Source organism: Jaculus jaculus, chromosome 7 (genome assembly GCF_020740685.1).
Source record: "Jaculus jaculus isolate mJacJac1 chromosome 7, mJacJac1.mat.Y.cur, whole genome shotgun sequence".
Classification (NCBI taxonomy): Eukaryota; Metazoa; Chordata; class Mammalia; order Rodentia; family Dipodidae; genus Jaculus; species Jaculus jaculus.
The window spans coordinates 120,320,016-120,343,387 of record NC_059108.1 but is presented as its reverse complement, the minus strand read 5'-3'; the positions used below and the strand labels follow the sequence as shown (position 1 = coordinate 120,343,387).

The 23,372-nt window shown below is 38.1% G+C and overlaps 1 protein-coding gene across 5 annotated transcripts in view; it reads right to left on the bottom strand.

The window, feature by feature from the left end:
• Fut8 (fucosyltransferase 8) overlaps positions 1-23,372 on the bottom strand; it is a 261,713-nt gene that overhangs the window by 150,471 nt on the left and 87,870 nt on the right. For 2 of the 5 annotated variants that reach the window (XM_004649268.2, XM_045155054.1), the window contains exon 3: positions 20,556-20,654. The exons of 2 other annotated variants lie outside the window; for them this stretch is intronic. The gene's annotated coding sequence lies outside the window, so the exon portion shown is untranslated. Of the gene's footprint in view, positions 1-9,801; positions 9,822-20,555; positions 20,655-23,372 lie in introns of those variants that run through there. One more of the 5 variants, XM_045155051.1, reaches the window with a different exon arrangement.

Below are 23,372 nucleotides of genomic sequence, written 5' to 3'. Positions count from 1 at the left end.
CTGTTAAAGTTAATTACAAACTAGCATATATAAGCTTGAGCTATACTGATAGACATTTTCAGAGGTAGAGGATACCTTTATGATCATGATGTAACTGTGTTGTTATTATTATAAGCATTACCAACATCTTCACTCATCAAAAATATAATCAGGCTGGACTGTCTTTTTCACTTCTTTAAAGTTGAACATTTTTTAACTTTTTCTTTTATATACAAAAAGCTATGCACATATTAGTATATTTAACAGTTAAGTTTGGAGATAGGTATATGCCTGTGAACCATCACCAAAACATATACAAGCTTATCATCTCTAAAACAGTTTCCTATTGTGGCTATTGTTATTATTTTATTACTTGTGATAAGAATACTGTCATCTGCATGTCATGTCAGAAATACAGACAAGCTTGTGTATTTCCACCATGTCATAATTTACTGAATAACAATAAATTCACAAGGCCTATCAGTTTCATTGGCTGAAATTGCCCCACTAATCCTGATTTGCCTTGTTAGTGTGGCCACTGATAACCACAGGCTCTGTTATCCCAATCTTAATTACTAATACAAACTCTTAGGCTACATGCTACACTTCACACAACTGAGAGCGTTATGTGTATTTTACAAAGTGGCAATGAAAAGGTTAAAAGGGCCACATGTTCAAATAGGCCTTCTGAAGGCTGAGGCAGGCAGCTGAATGAGAAATGAAGAGAAGTCTCTGTGAGAAGCCAAGAAAGTTTAATAAACCACAGAGCTGCTAAATACAAGTCCAGATGGCTATCCATTTCAAGAGATAGTGTGAAGTGAGCTGGATGTCAAGGGTAATGGAAATTTGACTGGAACCTAGGGATAGAAGCAGGTGACCTTCCTTGTGACAATTTTACTGGATTGGGGCTCATGACTAATGAGGTGAAAAGTTAGTATGCCTTTCATATCACAGTCATGGGGTACTGACTTTCCTAGTGCCAAGGAAGGAAGTTACATCGAGTATGCTCCATACTTTTTTTTTTTTTGTAAAGTTTATTTTATTTGAGACAAGATCTCATGGGGCCCAGACTGACCTCACACTTTTGGAAATCCTCCTGCCTCAGCCTCTGAATGTTGGAATTGCAAGTGTCCATCACCCCTGCCTTATGATATGGTTTTGATTAAGTTCATATGTTCATGTGTTCCTGACTGATGTCAACAAATTCATCCATGGTGATATTTCACCTCTGTAAGTAATTTACAGGTCAGCCCCACAGTCCATGCTGGTAGGTAATGGTTATTTACTTCCACCAAGATATACAGTCATTCTGTCTCAGCATGTGCATTCAAAATGAAGCAATAACTTTATATGTATTTTTATTTATTTATTTGAGAACAACAGACAGAGACAGAAAGAGGCAGAGAGACAAAGAGAGAGAGAGAATGGGCACGCCAGGGCCTTCAGCCACTGCAAATGAACTCCAGACACATGTGCCCCCTTGTTCATCTGGCTAATGTGAGTTCTGGAGAATCGAGCCTCGAACAGGGATCCTTAGGCTTCACAGGCAAGCGCTTAACTGCTAAGCCATCTCTTCAGCCTGAAACAGTAACTTTTTATAAAATGAAGTCACTTGGAGAATGGTATCACCTTAGAAACTATTGTTCTACATAATATGGAGTAACTTGGCACAGGACACAGGCTGATCTCCACAAACTTTACATAAGATTGAACTTCCTGGTATTTTTTTAAAGTTTTTGAAGGTCTTTAAGTAACTATGCAATGAAATAGATCTCCAGAACTTACATGGTATGACTGAAACTTTTACCCTTTGATTGATAACCTCTACATTTCCTCCTCCCTCATTACTCAATAATAAAAATGATACAAATTTGATACCACTTGCAACTATTAAGTTGACTGTCTAACAAGTAAAAAAACAGGCACATTTGGCAGGTTACATAAAAAAAATTTTTTTTCGGGAGTATTGCAGTCAGGTTCCCATTGCTGGTAGAAATCACCCAACCAAGAGCAGCTTATGGGGAAAGAGGTTTATTTTGGCTTACAGGCTCAAGGGGAAGCTCCACGATGGCAGGGAAAATGATGGTATGAGCAGAGGGTAGACATCACCTCCTCGTCGAAATCAGGTACACAATAGCAACAGGAGAGTGTGCCAAACACTGGCATGGGTACACTGGCTATAATACCTGTAAGCCCGCCCCCAATAATACACTCTCTCCAGGAGACTTTAAGTACCAAATCTCCATCAGCTGGGAACCAAGCATTCAGAACACCTAAGTTTATGGAGGACACCTAAATCAAACCACCACAAGGAGCCATAAGCAAGTGGCTTCACTTTAATGTTAAAGACAAAAGATGTGTATGTAATATCCAAAAAAACCAAACGACTAAAAACCTGATATGCTCTGCTATCGATTATGTTCACACAAGGGCTGGCAAAGCAGAGTGAAAAGAATCCAGGGCTTCTTTAACTAATATGAAGCACTGAATTAGAACTACATGAGAAAAGCAAACATAAATACATACTATAAACTTTACAAGATAAAAGCCAGTGGGACTACTGCAGGAGGATGTCACTGTGTCCAAAAACCTCTCTTCAGAATCAATATGACATGGCTCCACCATAGCTGCATCACCTCACTGACCAGTATGTGAACAAAAAACAGCTTAGATGGAAAGTGACAAATCAAAGCCATGTATCCTCATCATCAGTTAGTCAAAAAGCTATTTATACTATCTGCCTAGGGCCAGTTGAAAACCTATATGCATTTTCCCACCTTGGTATTGACACTGAGAAACAATTTATTTTTCAGAAAATCAATAAATTTTGTGAGCTAGCTAGCTTGCTTGCTTGCTTTCCTTGTCTTTTCTTTTCAGGGTACTATCTCACTCTAGAACAGGCTGACCTGAAACTCAGTAGCCTCCGGCTGACCTTAAACTCACTGCAACCCTGCTAAATCAAACTCCTGAGTGCTGGTATTAAAGGTGTGTGCCACCAAGACCATAAATTGGCAAATTTTAAGTAAAAATGTACAATGAAAATGAGTTTGGGCTGGGGTGTTGGCTCATATCAATAATCTCAGCACTTGGGAGCCTGAGGCAAGAGGATTGCTACAAGTTGGAAGCCATCATGTGCTACATAGTAACTTTAAGCCAGCCTGGGCTAAAGTGAGGCTTTGTCTTTTTTAGTAAGTTTTAAATTTAGTTATGGGGAACTGATGGATCAGTGGTTAAAGGTACCTACTTACAAAGCCCACTGGCCTGGGTTCAATTTCCCAGCATCCACATAAAGGTGGATATAAAGTGGTGTATACATCTGTGATCCTAATACACCTAAGAGAATTAGAGGCAGAGCCGGGAGAATCTGTTGTCTTTCGTTTGCAGTCTAGCTGCTCTTAAGGTGGAGCAGACACTTCCAAGTTGCCTTCTGACCTCCACTGAAGTACTACCCACACACAAAAAAAGTTAAAAGCTACAGATCGTGGTGGCACATGCCTTTAAGCCTAGCACTCGGGAGGCAGATGTAGGAGGATCACAATGAGTCTGAGGGCACCCTGAGACTACACAGTGAATTCCAGATCAACCTGGGCCACAGTGAGACCCTACTCTGAAAAAACAAATGAAAGAAAAAAATTAAGAAAATTAATCATGGGCATATTCAGAATTTCTAATGTATTTTTAAATACAAATGCCCTAATTTAGGGAGAGGAACAGTCATCCATATACAGAACAGGCAATATTATCAGATAACAAAAAGTTACAAGAGCCTTTTCATCAGAAAAAGTATATATTATAGTAAATTATAAAACATCTTTTGAAAGTACTGATGCAAAAAGAAATACAAAACTGTACCTTATTATCTAGTGAAAAAATATTCCAAAAAAAACAACTTCTTATGAATGTACTTAAGAAAATGCTGAACTATATTCCAAAGTGGCTGTCCCATTATGAATTGTTACCAACAATGAATGACAGGTAATACTATTCCATAATATTCCTCAGAATTTGATAGTATCAAATTTTACAAGGGTAATTCTAATGGTTTTGTAGTAGAAATAACAAATGACACAGAGCATTTGCTTATGTGCTTGGCATCCGTATATCTTCTGTGACAAAGTTTCTACTAAGACCCTTTCCCTATTTTGTAATTAATTTTATATTGTTGATATTAGAGCCTTGTATATCCTGTATACAAGTCTAATCCAAGGTAGGCAACTATGAAGCATTTTTTCTCCTAGCCTGTGGCTTGTTGTATGATTTGGTTAAGTGTCCCCCAAAGGCCCATGTCTGTGTTCAAGGATTGGTCTGCAGCCTATGAAACTATTAGGACGTGGTGGAACCATTAAGAAGCAAAACGTGATGAAAGCAGTCTTTCTTTCCATGTTGTCCTCAACTCATGATGTGCCATCTCCCTTCAGATACAAAAACAATGGTCTGATCAATTACAGACTGGATTACCTGAAATTGTGAGCCAACACAACCCTTTTCTCTTTAAAAGTTTGGTTTTCCAAGTATTTGTTAAAGTAACAGAAAGATATTTTCTCTAAAGATTTTGCAGACAACAAAACTTTTTACACTTTTTGGAATAAAACTTACTATTTTTCTTTATAATAAATATTGTGGGGTTTTTTTTTCTATTATGCAAGATATTCCAATGCCAAAGTCACATATGTTTTCTTAAGGTTTGGTTTAAAGTCTCAAAATTAAAAACACACCTTCCCAGAACTCCCTTACTAGAGGTGAAAGCTTACGTTTCTGCAAATGTTTGGAGCTGATTTTTAAGGAATGGGTGAGTGGACCCAGATTACTAACATCTCCATGAATGAATGAACAAAACTTCAGGAGCATGACCACATCAAGAACAGATGTTACAGAAAGGTACCGGGTGCACACAGTAGTACACACAGACCAGAGCCCAGCGTGGTGGCGCACTTTAATCGCAGCACTCGAGAGGTAGAAGGATCACCACGGGTTCAAGGCCAGACTGAGACTACATAGTAAATTCCAGGTCAGCCTGAGCTAGAGCAAGACCCTACCTCAAAAACAAAACAAAAATTAAAAGATAGAGGCCAGGTAAAATAAGGAAATAATGAGTTATAGATCTATAAAGCAACAATGGACCTTAACCTCAGGTACTAGGCTAAATGGCAGGGAAGAAGTAGATCACACCCGTCCCCAGACTCACACCAACCGCAATGAGCTCTAAGAGAAGAGAAGGGAAAGGAAGCATCAATGAGCTCCACAGTCTCAGTCAGACACTGCACATACTCAGTTTAAGGGAAACCTGGGATGTACTCAGCACGCAAACACTGGAGAAAGGGCCCTCCCTTGCCCCTCCTGGCCTGCTCATTATTGCAGTGGTGAAGAGTCACCATAAGAGAGGACCTACCAAGAAACTTTTAGTCAAGAGAGGCAGAAGCCACTCCATTTGTACACCTCTCCAACCCCCAAAAGCCTCCTTTCTCTACTGGCAAAGCAAACAACCACTCATAAAAACTCTTTGGTTAAGTAAAAGTTGGGCATTTTTTATAAGTGGTAGTATGTATGTTCTTTAAGAAGCAAGGGAATATTAAGTAGTGTTAACTAAGTGCTTTTCTAAATTACTTTTATGTATATTATATGTGGTCTTCAGTTATGAGTTTACATGAGTATCAACCTTTTTTCATAGTTAGGTAACCTGTCCATATGTGTCATAGCCCATGACTAATTTGAAAAGTTTGCTCTTTCAGCTACATCATGGTGCCAATGAAGTGTCTATGTAATCAAGAGGGCATGTGCATACACATAGAGCACAACCAGAGAAAACACTAAATGCACATATTTACTTCAATTTATTAGCAGTACCACTTTGGCAGTATTAATTTATTCAGGACTGAAGGCACAGATGGCAAGGCCAGATTTCTAAGCCGATCTGAATATTGTAAGTTAATTGCATCAGTAAACACAACCTGGTGTGTCATCATGTGTAACTGTTAAGGTGAGTAAGATATTCCTGTTAGAAATTTCACAAATGTAATCTCTTTGTACTTTATACCTCTGAAGATTAATTTCTAAGACATCAGCTGGCTTAGTAAATTAATGAGTATTCTGTATTCATACCCTGAGCATGCCTGAAATTTTAAACTTGTATCTACATACACTATATCTCTACCAAGAATAAATTCAAAAATATTGCTAACTGTGTAAGTAATAATTTTTTTTGCTAAAGTTTTATTTATTATTCCCTTTACCAAGCTGAAGCAATTTTTTTAAGGCAGGGTCTCACCCTAGCACAGGCTGACTTGAAACTCACTCTGTAGCCAGATAAGATTTTAAATCATGCAGCTCCAACTGCGTAGGGCTTCCCAGTGCTGAGTACAGGGTTGAGCAACCATGCCTGGCTCTAGTGTTGTTTGTGAATAAACTTCATCCTTAAAATATAAAACTTTTGTTACCTTGTAACAGTCATTCATTAAATTTTCTGAGTGATTTCATTGTTCTTTTGAAAATTTCAGTCCATCACATGCAATCACATAAGTAATCTGCAATGATTTTCCAGTTCATTTTAATTCAAAGAATCTTATTGTTTGAATGATACTATCATTCTATTTGATCTGAGAAAAGATTAGAGTATAAGGAAAGTCAGCCCAGATCTTCTATGATTTGTTAATTATATTACTAGTCATTTGGGTCATGTTTATTGTCTGTGAAATGTGTGGAAAAATGTAAATTTTGCATTATGATTTGAATTTAAGTTGACTCTGTAGAACTAATTGCTACTAAATTTATTTTCATTAAAAGATCACCAGTGAGCCAGGCGTGGTGGCACAAGCCTTTAATCCCAGCATTCAGGAGACAGAGGTAGGAGGATCACTGTGAGTTCGAGGCCACCCTGAGAACTACGTAGTTAATTCCAGGTCAGCTTGGGCCAGAGTAAACCCCTACCTCAAAAAAAAAAAAAAGATTACTAGCCAGACATGATGGCCATTCACACTATTCTTACTCAATATACTTCTGAAATTTTAGCCAGAAAAACAGTCCAGAGAAAAGATTTTTTTAAAAAAGGGAAATAAATGGAAAGGGAAAGCAAACCCTATTTGCAGATGATAGGATCCTATATTTAAAAGACTCTTAACAGGAAACTCTTAGACATGATAAACACAGCAAAATAGCCATATGCAATATCAACAACAACAACAAAAAATTCCATAGCCTTTCTATACGCCAATAACCAACCCATTAAAAAAGAAGGTAGGAGCTGGAGAGATTGCTAAGTGGTTAAGGCACCTGCCTGCAAAGCCTGAGGACCTGAGTTCAATTGCCAAGTACCCAAGCAAAGCCTGATTCACAATATGAACCATGAGTCTGGAGTTCCTTTGCAGTGCCTAGAGACCCTAGCACACCCACACCCATTCTCTCTCTTCCTCCCTCCCTCCCTCACTCCCTCTCACATTCTCTCAAGTAAATTAATAAAATATTTTAAAAGAAGAAGTTATGAAAATAATACTACTTACAATACCCTCAAAGAAATAAAATACATCAAATAGTTATACAATGAAAACACAAAGTATTGAAGAAAGATATAAAAGACACTAAAAGATGTGAAGATCTCCAACATTCATCAATCTGCAGAATACTGTGAAAATGATTATACTGATGAAAAGTAATCTATAGATAACTGTAATCCCCAAAAAATTCCAATGGGATTCTTCACAGAATTAGATACAGCAACTACAAATTTAATTTAGAAGCACAAAAGACCCCCAATAGCCAAAGCAATCCTAAGTAAAAATAGTAATGTTAAAGATACCATAATATCTGAGATCGAATTACACTAAAGAGATCTAGGAATGTAGCTCAGTGAAGTGCTTGCCTGGCATACAGGAGACCCTGAGTTCAATTCCCAGCAACACACACACACACACACACACACACACACACACACACACACACAGAGAGAGAGAGAGAGAGAGAGAGAGAGAGAGAGAGAGAGAATAATCGTAACAAAAATAACATACTACTGGCACAAAAGCAAGCATACACATCAACAGAAGATACAAAAATAAGTCCAAGTATCTATAGTGATATGATTTTTGACAAAGGTGTCAAAAGACACATTGGAACTTTAAAATAAATTAGATACCCTCTTTAATAATAAGCACTGGTAAACCTGGATATCTACATGTAGAAGAATGAAACTAGAGCACTGTCCCTCATTTTACACCAAAAAAAAAAAATATTTTTAAGTGGATCATACAGCTCACTGTAAGACCTGAAATTTAGAAACTACTAGAAGCAAACGCATAAAAACCCAGGCATAGGTGATGACTTATGGAACAGGACAACAGTACCCCAACAGCTCTGAAAATAATAGCAGAAATTGACAAATAGAATTACATCAAATTTAGAAGCTTCTGCACAGCCAGAACTAAACAATTACCAGAATGAAGATTCCCTACAGGATGGCAGAAAATATTTTCCAGGTACTCATTTAAACAGAAACTAAGATCCAGTATATTTTTAAAAACCTCAAAATATTACATACCAAAAAGGCCAAATGAGTTACAATTAAAATAATAACTACATAAAAATGTTCAAAATCTTTAGCTAGTGAGGAAATGTAAATTAAAACCACATTCTGATTATATCTCACTCCAGTCAGAATTGCTATGATCTAGAACATAAAAAAAAAAAACAAGAAATGATGGTAGGGATGAGAGAAGAAGGAAGGTTTGCACATTGCTGGTGAGAATATAAATTGTTCAGCCGCGAGGGAAATTAGTATGAAGGCTACTCAAACTACAAGTGAAACCACTACATGATACATTAAGACCCAAATAGATGCCCATCAATGGACAAATGGATAAAGAAAATACTTCCCTACACACGCACACACACACACACACAATCACATTTTATTCAGCCATAAAAAGAGAAAAAAATTTCATCATTCACACAAAAATGTATTGAACTGGACACCATCAAGTAAAGTGAAATAGGCCAGTCTCACAAGGACAAGTATAGCATATTTCTCTCAAATGAGGACTAGCAGAGGTGTGAAACAGGTATGAGAGAAAGCAGGACTACTATGGAGATGAAAAAAGAAAAGAAAAAAATGAGGGAGGTAGTGGCATAAGAAAGAGTAAGAATGGTTAAGTATAATCAAAGCACAATATACACATACAAATATAATTAAACCCATTATTTTATGCAACAGACACTAAAAATACATCTTCCCCAGTAAGGTGGACATTGAGACCCTGAAAGCAAGAATGGATGACTACAGCACCCTGTAAGAATGTGATTACTGCCTTACTGTTGTCAACACAGCATTCCCCATCTTTGGGGTAGCTTTATGTTTAGTAACTTTATTCACATGCATTTTATTCTTTATCATATTGTTGGCCTATGTATTTCCTGTACTAAAACATATGTATCAGTAGAGCAGGAAGGTAGAGTTTAGCACATTAAGTATAGCAATATACTGAATGAGATAATGTGCACTATTACCCACGTACACATATATTTAATACTAATAGTTAAATCCTAGACAAAATTTTAATGTCAAGCCTTTAAGAAAATGGAACTAAGATTCACAGTCATTTTCATAAGCTTACTCACTTATATAAAATAATGTTTAAAGCAGACTCTCAGAAAGAAATCGGCATAAATCCAAATGCAAAGAGCTGCATAACAGCCAACTCTTGGTGACACAAGTACAACCCTTCTAAAGCACTATTTATGAAGAAAAGGATTCAAAAGTGCAGATACAAACGTTCAAAATTTTCTATGAATAGCAGAAAATCAAATGTGCAATACCCAGTCAAGTATGGTGGAAGATACCTGTAATTGCAGCCCTGAGAGGCTAAGGCAAGAGGGTTTTTAAGCTTGAAAACAGCTAACACAGCTCGGGGTACAAAGCACAACCCTGAAAAAAAAATAAAATAAAAGCAAAATTGCAATGAACATTGAAGTCTTCATGTAAGAGGCATGTGAATCTATTAAAGACTAATCTTGCCGGGCGTGGTGGCGCACACCTTTAATCCCAGCACTCGGGAGGCAGAGGTAGGAGGATCGCCATGAGTTCAAGGCCACCCTGAGACAACAGAGTTAATTCGAGGTCAGCCTGGACCAGAGTGAGACCCTACCTTGAAAAACAAAATAAAAGACTAATCTTTACTGCTGTATTATGAAAAACTTAACAAAACAGTATCACTGGCTGATATTTGAGTCACAAACAACTATTCCTACTAGCTGGGGAGGGTGGATGGGTGGATGGGTGCATGTAGATGGAAGATAGGATGGATGATGAATATGAATTTGTGTGTCACAAAACAAAGAAAATATAAATAAATTATAGTAGGACTGTTGATAAGATAATATGGGGGCTGGAGAGATGGCACAGTGGTTGAGGTACTTGCCAGCAAAGCCAAAGGACCCAGATTTGCTTCCCTAGGACCCACATCAAGTCATTTACATAAGGTGGTGCATGCATCTGGAGTTTGTTTGCAGGGGCTAGAGGCCCTGCTGCACCCATTTTCCTCTCTCTCTCAAATAAATAAAATATTTTTTAAAACATTTTTTAAAGACAATATGGATAATCTTAAAATGTTAAGAACAAGTACGCAAAGCCGGGTGAGATGGCGCATGCCTGTAATCCCACCATTGGGAAGTGGAGGCAGGAAGATCAGGAGTCCTCAGTTATCAAAGGCTACTTATCAAGTTCCAGGCCAGCCTAGGATACATGATAACCTATCTCAACAAAACAAAAAATTAAGAAGACGTAAGGTATCATACAAAGATATGTGATGTGGGCTGAAGAGATGGCTCAGCAGTCAAGGCACCTGCCTACTAACCTAAGGACCCATGTTTGACTCTCCAGGTCCCATGTAAGCCAGATGCACAATGTGACACAAGCGTGCAAGGTCACAATGGTGTACAAGGTGGCACACACGTCTAGAGTTCGAATGAAGTGGCTGGAAGCCCTGGCATGGCAATTCTCTCTCACACATAAAAGAAAGGCTGGTCTGTTGTACTTGCTTCAAAAAATAAAAATAAAAAAGATACATGATGCTGTTCTTAAATAGTATTATATTTTGAGATATGCAATTCAAAGGTCACATAGTATTAGAACTAAATTCTGACCATAGCAATATAAAAATGGATGAAAACAGAAGTAAGACTATTACCCTTCTAGAACCTAAACATTTTGCTGTGAAATTACTAAGATAGTTCCTATCATGTTAGTATACGGCTGTTTAGTATATTGATGAGACTGGTTAGTTTCCTGAGTGAAAATCACTTCTTATTTCTTCCAATTATATTATTTAATCCTCTCAATATCTTAACAAAGTGAGTACTACTAATTCCCATTTTTCAGTTTGGGAAATTAAGGTACATTGAAATAAAATAGTATTCCTAAGCTCATAATGCCAAGAAGTAGCAGATTTAGAATCAATGGCTGCTAATTTTGTTAAGAATAACCTGCTCAATGACCTTGGGATGACTCAGAAGGCATCATGGTGCTGGGAAGAAGTGACAAGAGTGCTCAGCACTACAATATCTCTACCACACCTTCCAAGGCTCAGGGTCCATTGAAGAAGAGGGGGCGGAAAGAATGTAAGAGCCAAAGGAAGGGTAGGACTCCTTACAACATGCTCCTCCAGACACAAAATGGCCTGGATATCCATGACCTCACAGTGCCTGACACTACCTACACAAGACCATCATAATAGGAGGAAAAGATTATGACATCAAACTAAAAGAGACAATGATTGAGAGGGGAAAGAATATGATAGAGAGTGGAGTTTCAAAGGGGAAGGAGGGAGGAGGCATTAACATGGGATATTGTTTACAATCATGGGACTTGTCAATAAAAAATTATAAAATAATAATAACAATAAAAATAATAGCCTGCTCATTTTCAAGATTAGAAGCTAGAAAATCTTCTTTTAACTTTCTTTATTTGAGAGAGACAGGGAGGGAGGGAAGAAGAGAAGGTGGGAGAGAAAAAAAGAGTCAGGTAAACAGAGAGAATGGGTATGACAGAACTCTAGCCACTGCAAACAAACTCCAGACACATGTGCCATCATGTGCATCTGGCTTACATGGGTACTGGGGAACTGAACCTGGGTCCTTAGGCTTAGCAGACATGTTCCTTAACTGCTAAGTCATCTCTCCAACCCATTATGACAATTTTATATAACCATTTATTTTGTTTTGTTACGTTTCATTGTTTTTCATATTTTTGAGAGTAACTATGTGTATCTCAGGCCTGGAACTCACTATGAACCTCAGGCTGGTGTCAACTTGTGATCCTCCTACCTCTGCCCTGAGTGCTAGGATTGCAGATGTGCACCACCATACCCAGCCATAAATCTTCTTTCATTTACTCATATATCTTTCTATATATCTATCTGTCTCTGCATTTATCCATCTACCTACCTACTTACACCTGACTGCCTGTCTACTGTGTATGTATCTAAGTCCTGTTGGTTCTGGTTCTCCAGAGAATCCCAACAATTACACATCTTTATATTTTATTTTATTTTTAAAATATTTTATTTATTTGAGAGACACATATAGAGAGAGAGAGAGAGAAAGACAGCGTGCATGTGCATGGGTGAACCAGGGCCTTCTGCCACTGCAAACAAGGTCCAGACACATGCATCACCTTGTACACATGGCTTTACGTGGGTACTGGCGAATCAAATCGGGGCTGGCCTTTAACCTCTGAGCCATCTCTCCAGCCCACATTTTTACATTTTAAAATGAAGAAATACAGCTGGGCGTGGTGGCACACACCTTTAATCCCAGCACTTGAGAGGCAGAGGTAGGAGGAGCACCATGCGTTCAAAGCCACCCTGAGACCACACACTGAATTCCAGGTCAGCCTGAGATAGAGTGAGACACTGTCTCAAAAAAAAAACAAAACAAGGGCTGGAGAGATGGCTTAGCGGTTAAGCACTTGCCTGTGAAGCCTAAGGACCCCGGTTCGAGGCTCGGTTTCCAAGGTCCCACATTAGCCAGATGCACAAAGGGGCGCACGCATCTGGAGTTCGTTTGCAGTGCCTGGAAGCCTTGGCGCGCCCATTCTCTCTCTCTCCCTCTATCTGTCTTTCTCTCTGTGTCTGTCACCCTCAAATAAATAAAAAATTAAAAAAAAAAAAAAAGGAAGGACTATTAACCAATTGCTGTTCAGGGTCTACCTCCTACCTCTTCCATGTGAAAGGCCAAATTTAATATTTTCTATCATTGTTTTTCAAATTTACCAACACAAAATTTTGAGTACAGACACTTGAAGCATTATTAATATGAAGGAAGTTATCATCCCCTAAATCTACAAAGTTAAAACCCTTTAGCTAGGAATGTAGCTCGGTGGCAAAGTACTTCCCTATTATGTGCAGAGACCTGAGTTCAATCTCCAGAACCACAAGAAAAAAAGTGAAAGATACTTCATTTAATAATGACATAACAAACTAATGAGCATAATATTTGAAAAATTGATCAATATGCTAACGGCAAGAATGACACATGCATTCTATCAATATCACAATCTTTCTCAATGAACCAATATTCAACAAAATTTAAGTTAATAATTAGTTGTATAAATACAATTTCATTATTTTTCCTTTAAGAGTTTTATATTTCCTTTAATACAATTTCCCAATTTTACCAACATAACCAAAGTAGACTTTTCATTCCCTTGTTCATTTATGCTACTCTCTAACTACTCTCTAGCTTTTCTTCCTTCATATACATATATAATCTTCTGTGTTTTATTATTTACATTTCCACTTATATAAGGACACAATTACAGAATATGTCAACATAGCAGTAGGATAATTTTGAGGTTTGTTTTTCCTTCTGATAAAAGATTTCTGGAAATAGGTGAAATGCTACACTGCACTCAAGACCCAAACTTCTCATCTAACTTTCTCATCTACTATTGTGGGTGTCTGGTGTCCATCCTCAAATATCATCTTATGGCCTAAAATGACTGCAAAGGTATCAATTATGCCATCAAGAAGGAAAAGAAGGGGTGGGAAGGTAGTTCAGCTAAGCCTGCCAGCCAAGTAAAATTTCCCAGAGCCCACACAAAGTCAGATGGAAAGTAGTGTGTGTCTATGATTCTAACACACCTACAGCAATGGAATGCAGAGCAGACGGAATCTGGAAACTCACAGGCCAGCTAGGAGTGTGAACACACAGTGGAAAAAAAAAAAAAAAACAAGGGGGGCTGGAGAGATGGCTTAGCAGTTAAGGCACTTGTCTGCGAAGCCCAAGCACACATGTTCAACTCTCCAGGTCCCACATAAGCCAGATGCACAAGATGATTCAAGTGCACAAGGCTGCAAATGTACACAAAGTGATGCATACATCTGGAGTTCAACTGTAGTGAGGTCCTGGCATACCAATTCTCCCTCTCATAAAAAATAATAAAAATATATTTAGAAAAACAAGGGGACCCTGACTCAAGCAAGATGAAAGGAGAGGACAGATGTCCACACACATTCACACAGAGATCATATACATCCATCCACAGAAACGTAAAAAGGACGAAACTGAATGGTAATTAATGGACAATGGAGGGTATCTCCACTGAGTCAAGACATATATAGCATACTGCTGCTTTTACTTTTTATCAAAATTAGCCAGTGGCTAGGGAAAAACTGTCTTTTCTCTAGGCATTAACACATCATCATGTTTAAAAAAAAGATTGCATTACTACAGAGCAGAAATAGATTTTAGAGACAGCCTACATGATGATTCCCTATCCAACTTTTAGACCTTTAAGCTACTATGAATATTGAAGAAGGCTCCACATTATATCCTTAATCTAACACAGCTGAGGAAAAAGCTGCCTTTACTTCTCTGACCATTTGTGGAGTGTGGCCAAGTCCAAAGAGTACTACTACCAAACAAGTTTACCAAGCTCATAACTCTGAAGTCTTACTGGATAGGATTCTTGACCAACCATATGACTGCATCATCTGGGATTGAAATGCTGGTATGAGTTATCCAACAGAATGCTGGAATCCACTCTGTCTCTACCAATTAGCAAATCAAAGGATTTCCATAATTTGGTCTTTTGTGCTATAAGTCATAGATCTGTGCTTATTCCACAAACACATCTACTTCATCCTAATTATCATCAACCCTGTTATATACATAATTTGCTAAAAAATTACTAGGACTCTTTGCAAAATATAGTGGATATTTTATTCATACAGGCTTCTTAACAGCCCTATCTTATAATTTTTTTGTTTATATTCTTTATTTATTTATTTGAGAGTGGCAGACAGAGAGAGAAAGAGGCAGAGAGAGAGGCAGAATGGGTGCTCCAGGGCCTCAGGCCACTGCAAATGAACTTCAGAAGCGTGTGCACCCTTGTGCATCTGGCTTATGTGGATTCTGGGGAATCAAGCCTCAAACTGGGGTCCTTGGGCTTCATAGGCAAGTGCTTAACCACTAAGCCATCTCTCCAGCCCTATTCTGTAATTTTTATGATGGATTTATAAAAGACAATACTTGCAAACACTTATTCAGTGCTTACTATGTGTCAGGTTTGCTCTAAGTGCTTTACAGACAAGCACAAGTACTGCTCCCTATTTGAAGATTTGAAAGAGGAAGCTACATAGCTTGTAAGCAGGTTCAAATGCTCACAAACTAGCTCCTGACCCAAGTCAACTACTAAATTATGGTAGTATCAGATAAATCAGGAGAGGTTGATTAACTTGTCTAAGAACACAAAACCAAGAGGAACCGAGATTGGTATACAAATCTATTTAATGACAGGACCCTTCACAGAGGGAGTTACAAAGGAATACTTTACCATAATTCATGAATTCTAGTAGCAAGCAACTTACAAGGATGGCATGTAGGCCATCCATGTTGCCCACCAGTGTAGAACACTCTCTTTAGAAAAAAAAAAAAGACCAAAATCAAAACCTGATGTCCGTAAATGGATCTGGCAACTGCTGGAGATCAGTATGAATTTTCTTTTCTTTCTTTATTTTTTAATTTTTTTGTGGTTTTTTTGAGGTAGGGTCATTAGTACTGAAAATAATTTGAATAAACTAATGCCTGAATTTTTGTATTAGCTGTGAAGAAAAGAAAGGGTAAAGAGTCTTTTGCTACACCAAACTCAATGGATATGTCTAAAAGCAGTAATTTTAATGTTATTTTTAAATTATTAAAGAAATTTTTAAAAATTGGAATCAAGTTCAGATATTTCACTATGATTCATCACTAGCACACAGGTATCACTCTAGTACATAATTTCAACTATGGAACTCATCCTTTGAGAGATGTAAATCGTGGCTATAAATTTCTTCGGTGTTTTTTCTTCAGCTCTTCAGTGCACAAGTTTGATGCTAGAGTAATCATCCATTTGTTGGGCCTGGGCAAATAACATACAAATCTTAATGCTGACACTGACTAATTTCAAAATCAGTACAGACATGTGATGACAATCGGGTATTAACACTGCAAGCACTATGCACAAAAAAAAAGAAGGAGGAGGAGGAGAAGAAGTAGAAGAAAATGGAAAAGAAACAGTTTGTATCACCAGCTCAGTCAACCATGGCATGACAGCCATCAATTCAATTATTTCATGAGTACCTCATTTCTTGTAAGGAAGAAAAAGAAGGATTTAGGGGCTATTGTATATTATATTAAACACATCTTTTTTGTTAATTTCATATTTACTGATACATCCTCATTATTTCACATCAATTTCTATTAACACTCTGCTTTCAATTGCCAGTGCTCTTTAAGTAATGAGGGAGAAGAATGAGCACTATTAAATGTACACAATTTCACTGCATCTCAATAAAATAACAAGTTGAGTAATTTTTATTGGTACAATGTTCCATACTTTAATAAAAAAAAATCTTACTTTATGTTAAGCTTTTTTGTTAAATTCCAGGAGGGAGAAGAGAACTTAAAAAAAGAAAACAAAAAACATAGGCAGAGATCTTCAATGAGGCAGGGAAGACTCAAAAGAGAAATAAGCTACTATACATCACCAGAATTATAACAAATTTAATGCATCAGTTCACTGGCAAATAATACTGGATGAAAAGCAGACAAAGTAATCTTCACACTTATGTATGGAAGAATAGCAGAAATATTAAGATAAATTTAATCTAGGCAACATTTTACAAATTAATTTTACATGTGGCATTTAAATTCAATTTGTAATAAGCAAGATAAATTATCACTTGCTAAGAATATCACTCTCTATTTTAAGTGTTAAGAGAATTCTACTTTCATCCGTAAGGAAGCAACAGGGTCAAGAATTCCTTCCAGGGCTGGGGAGATGACTCAGCAGTTGAAGGTACTTATTCTCAAAGTCTACAGGCCTGAATTTAATTCCCCAGTACTCACATAAAGCCAGATGTACATTGTGGCACATATATCTAGAAACAGTTTAGAGCAGTAAGAGGCCCCAGTATGCCCTTTCATTCTAATAAATAAATAAAAATCTTGACCCAGCTATAGCACTCCTAGGCATTTATCCAAAGGAATCATCTCATTTCCTTAGAAGTACGTGCTCAACCTTGTTTATTGCTGCTCAATTTATAATAGCTGGGAAATGGAACCAGCCTAGATGTCCCTCAACAGATGAATGGATAATGAAGATGTGGCACATTTATACAATAGAGTTCTACTCAGCGGCAAAGAAAAATGAAGTTACGAAATTTGCAGAAAAATGGATGGATCTGGAAAGGATTATACTAAGTGAGGTAACCCAGGCCCAGAAGGCCAAGCACCATATGTTCTCCCTCATATGTGGAACCTAGCTACAGATGATTGGGCTTCTGTGTGAGAAGGAAAATACTTACTAGCAGAGGCCAATAAGTTAAAAAGGAGACATACAGGGAAGAGAAAGGAAGGGAGGAGGGTACTTAATAGGTTGGTATTGTATATATATAAGTACAATGATTGAAATGGGGAAGTAATATGATGGAGAATGGAATTTCAAAGGGGAAAATGTGGGGGGTGGAGGGAGGGTATTACCATGGGATTTTTTTTATAATCATGGAAAATGTAATAAAAATTAAAAAAAATATTTAGAAACCAAAAAAAAAAAATTACTTTCCAAGTATAAACAACTACAAAATGGACAAACTAAGCATCTGACATTGAGCAAATGCCAGTTCAAAACTTACTTTAAAAAGAAGAAAGGGCCGGGCGTGGTGGCGCACGCCTTTAATCCCAGCACTTGGGAGGCAGAGGTAGGAGGATTGCCTTGAGTTAGAGGCCACCCTGAGACTCCATAGTGAATTCCAGGTCAGCCTGGGCTAGAGTGAGACCCTACTTCGAAAAAAAAAAAAAAAAAAAAAGAAGAAAGGGCTGGAGGGATGGCTTAACAATTAAAGTACTTGCCTGCAAAGGCTTAAGAACTCATGTTCAAATCTCCAGGTCCCATGTAGCCAGACACACAGCAACACAAGTATGCAATGTCATACATACAACAAAAGGAGGTGCACACGTCTGGAGTTCATTCACAGCAGCTGAAGGCCCTGGTACACCCACTCATTCTCTTTCTCTCTCTCTCAAAATAAATTTTAAAAAGAAGACAACAAAACAAGTGAACTCAATAATAGCCTGGACTTGGCTGCTTTCTGAAATATCCTGAGGGACTGTATTATATAGAAGGGGAAATTCAAATACAATCTAGTGCTGCCACTGACTTGACAGAAATTAGACTTCAAAATGACCAAGGTAACAAGAAATTCTGGGAAAGTCTTTTAACGTGAGAGCTACAGAAAGATCTATGTTTTTATTTATTTATTTATTCATTTGTTAATTCATTTATTGTGTGTGTGTGTGTGTGTGTGTGTGTGTGTGTGTGTGTGTAGGAGAGAGAGAGATGGTGTGCTATGCATATGTTTATGCAAGAAAGATGTGAAAAAGTAGGTCTGTTGCAGCAAACCTTGACATTACTTCCAATCTTTATAGGTGCCTGATAGATACTTTCATATGTGAGTGTATATTCAACCTTGTTCATTCATCTTTCTTGACTTCTGAAATTATACCTTTCTTTGTTAAAGCTTTAACTTTGAAATTAGCTCATCTTTGTTTTCTTTTTCACAAACTCATACCCTAGAAACATAAAATTATACTATTTGCATGACACAAACTCTACTAAATGTTTGATAAAACAAAGCTACAGTTATCAAGATGAATTCAGACTGAAGGCATGAGAAAGAACTTTAATTTGAGGACCAGGCCACACCACTTAGTAATCAGCCTTTGTCCTTCAGTTCAGGCTCACTATGGAGAGCCAAGAGATAGATATGAATGTATGCAGCATTACATGGTTAGTTTGGGGAGCCTCTATGTTGCTGGGGTTCTTTTAAAATTTATTTTATTTTTTATTTTAGAGCAGAGAGAGAGAAGAGAATTAGTGTGCCAGGGCCTCAGCCACTGAAATCAAACTCCAAACACCTGCACCACCTACTGTACATGTGCGACCTTGCACTTGCCTCACCTTTGTGCATTTGGCTTTCATGGGATCTGGAGAGTCAAACATGGGTCCTTAGGCTTCGCAGGCCCAGTGCCTTAACCACTAAGCCATCTGTCCAGCCCTATGTTGCTGGGGGATTTTTGTGTGGTGATTTTTTTTTTTTTCATGTAGATCTCACTCTAGCCCAGGCTGATCTGGAATTCACTATGTAGTCTCAGGGTGGTTCTGAACTCCCAGAGATCCACCTACCTCTGCCTCCCAAGCACTGGGATTAAAGGCATGCGACATCATACCTGGCTTCCTATGTTGCTATTTTTAAAAGTTCCTCTTGCACTTCAAAAAAAAACCAGAAATGTAACTCTAATAACTCACTATATGTTTACTTTATTCTCACTAGTATTTCAATGGAAAGAAAAGGTAGGAGATTCTCAGGCTAGTATTCTATTGCAAAAGGTCCAACTGGCACACATAGAAAAATCCTACAAGAAAAATAATGACTGAGACTTATGTACCACAGTTTCTAACACAGCAATCAAAAAGCAGATTCAATTTTGTCAATTTACATGAAATAAAGAAATTACATCAGACTGGAGGGATAGCTTAGCGGTTAAGACTCTTGCCTACAAAGCCAAAGAATCATGGCTCGATTACCTAAGATCCACATAAGCCAAATGCACAAGATGGCACATATCTGGATTTCATTTGCAGTGGCTAGAGGCCCTGGCATACCCATTCTCTCCCCACCCCTTCTTTCTCAAATAAATAAATAAAAATAAAATATTTTTTTGAAAAGAGAAAGAAATAACATCAAAGAAACAGTTGTGTCAGTTGGTTACATGTGAAAATGTAAACCAGTCAGGTGACAATAGCTATGTGAGACATAATACAGCCTTGAAGACAGAACACAGAATATAGTCCTGTTCCAAAACATGTCATGTGAGAAGATATTTCCTCAGCTGAAATAAAGTACTTTCAATAAATTCCACTGAACTATAGTAACATTCTATCAGTAAGTTTTCTCTGGTTAAGGGAAATTATCAAAAGAGAGCAAGGCTCCTGACCTAAAGAAAGCAAATAGTTTATTAAAATTATTGCAATATTAACTTAAAAAATATTTTACCTTCCTGTCCTTAGAACATAAGATGTTGATGAAACCACATGGTATTTCCAGGGAAAGATATTATTGCTTGAATCTGGGTCACCAAAATTATTAGCTGTTCTAAATGAGATAAAAGAGAAGTGCTAGTTATCTAAAAATATACATTTTCTTTGGTATTAAGATGAATCATAAAAGCATTCAAATGAGATACATATCTCTAAGTATGAATTTCAAGGGACAGTTCCTTTGAAAGAAGAGACTACAGAAAAGAGTTAAAATCAGTTAAATAATTCCTGATCAAAATGTGAATAGATTTAGTAAAACTTTATAGCTATCACTCTACATTAATTTTTCTATGACAAAGAAACAAGAATGTTTGGTAAAAACAACAACAACAAAAAAAAAAAAAACACGACAGTTTAAAGGGGAAGAAGGTACTCAAACAGTTTCAAGGACAAAGCATGCCCCACTCCAGACATACTTAGTTCTTCATCTGGAATTCAACTTACGTCCAATTGCGGCAATCAGCCAAGCTTTGCAAATTAAAATAGCACTAATTTTGACAGACTATCTTCTATAAATATTCAAATATAGATGTTTGTACATGCAAGGGTTTCCACATGCCAATCAAAATGTTTTGTTTAGGATTCTAAAATTGAGCTTTTCGTCCTCACCCTTCTGTAAGAATCCCCCAAATCCTTAACTTTTTTGTTAACTATTTCCTTAGCTGACTAGGAGATAAAAATATCTATTCATAACCTGAATGAATTTTTTAAGGACAGCATTCATATAGACATCAAAAGGCAAAAGGGAAATACCTAGAACCTTTGAAAGTCTAGGTCTGAACAACAAAAGGAAAGAACCAGTACTTGAGAGACATGATCTTGAAGGATAGTAACTAAGTAAAAGATTAACATTGTAGTCAGGTGATCAAGTATGCTGTTGTAATATCTTGGTTAACATAAAAATCCAGGTATACAGAGAAGTTAACACCTTCATAAATTTGAATTCTATTCAAAGTTCCATTTTAAAAGTGTCAATTATTTGACTCAAGACAAGACTTTTGAAAGTTTAAGTACATGCAACAGTTGGAAATGTGGAAATGCAATCAGAATGAAATTCAAAACAAATATATTTTTTGAAATCCACAGAAAGCTTTATCATGAGCAATCAACAAATAAGAACACCAACATCCTTAATAAAGACAAGTTACCTGATATGTTAATTTGTTTAATTCTAACTGCTATTAGTCACATTCCTTCAGTATGCAATTACTGAAAAGCTTCAGGCTTTACAGAAAAACTGCATGTAACAAACATGCCTCTGCTCCAGGACAACTTTAAAATTATGAAAGAAAACAAACTATTCAGAGGTATATGCTTCTGTTGGCAAGTTGCTCAAAATATTCCTAGACAGACAGGCACGCAAGAAGTTGGCCACACTCTATTCAAGATGCACACCCAGATCCAGCAGAAGATGCAAGCCAAGCCAGTGGCCACAAACCAGAGGAGGGAAGAGAAATATCTGGTTTAGGAACCATAATGTAGAATATCAGACCATAAGAAAAGAAAGTATAATCTTTAGTTCAAAGACTGGTTGTTACTGCAGGACCTGATTGTCAAATAGGCAGCCAATTTTTATTCCTACAATGTTTCACATTTTAAATATGGACTCTTAAAAATATAAATTACGACTTCCGGTTAAGATGGCTGCGTAGGTACCACGCCAAAGCAGCCTAGGGGGGAAAAAGACCAAAAAAACTCAGCAAAATACACGCTTTTACTAAAAAGTGAGGTGTATAGGAAATTGAGGCGGCAGCGGAGAAGTAGAAGAGTTATAGAGCATCCAGAGCCCGCACAGGCGGGAAAAGCAGCTCCAGCGGCTCAGGCAGCTCGGCCAAACGTCGCAGCCGCGGCGCAGCAGAAAACCGCCAGACCAGCTCGAGCTGCAGGAAAAGCCAGGTGCGGGATTTTCCCCTCACACTGCGCTCTCCGCAACTCGGGAAACGTGAGGGGAGAGCGGCAGCGGGCAGCGGAGGAGAAGACCGCGAGGTAGAAGAACACGTGGAGCAGCGAGACAACCAGAGCAGCCGCGGCTCCCTCCCCTCCCCCAACGCCTGAGCCCAGCTCCAGCGAACACAGCAGCGGCCCGGGACCGGCCACGCCAACTTGGGCTGACAGCGGGACCCAAGCAGGAGCAGAGTTCGGCAGCAACATCAGCGGCTCCAGCACCAGTACCAGCGGCCCCAGCAGCAGCGGACCCAGGAGCGGCAGTGGCGGCAGATCCCGCAGCAGCGGCTTCGGGGGGAGCAGCGGCGGAGGTCACGGCAGCAGCAGCTTCAGCAGCGGTGGTGGCTCCGGTGGTGGCAGCTATGGGAGCAGCAGAGGCAGCAGCAGCGGCTCAGTTTGCCCCGTAGGAAAAGCAAGTGCCCAGCTCCAGAAATCAGAACAGCAGCCCGACAACCCAGGCAGCAACTTGACTGAGAACAAAATCACCCAAGGTAACTGGGATTGCAACAGGGAAGGGTCTCACTTGGTCACAAGCTGACTTGGATCCCTCAACAGACCAGCAATCTAAACCTCTTTGTTGATAGAAGATCTGGTCATTATAATAACTACTCTTGCATACATACTCGGGGCTGTTTTTGATTGAATGTGTACAGTGTTTAGTTAAATTTTAGAATCTACCTGTATTTTATTCCACTCAGCCTGCTTCAATACTCCTATAGCAGGGAATCTCAACCCCTAAGAACATCTTTGTAGATACTCTGAGAGTCTTAAGAGCCACACCTAATACCTTAAGGTCCTACCCTGAAAATATATTACATCAAATCAATTG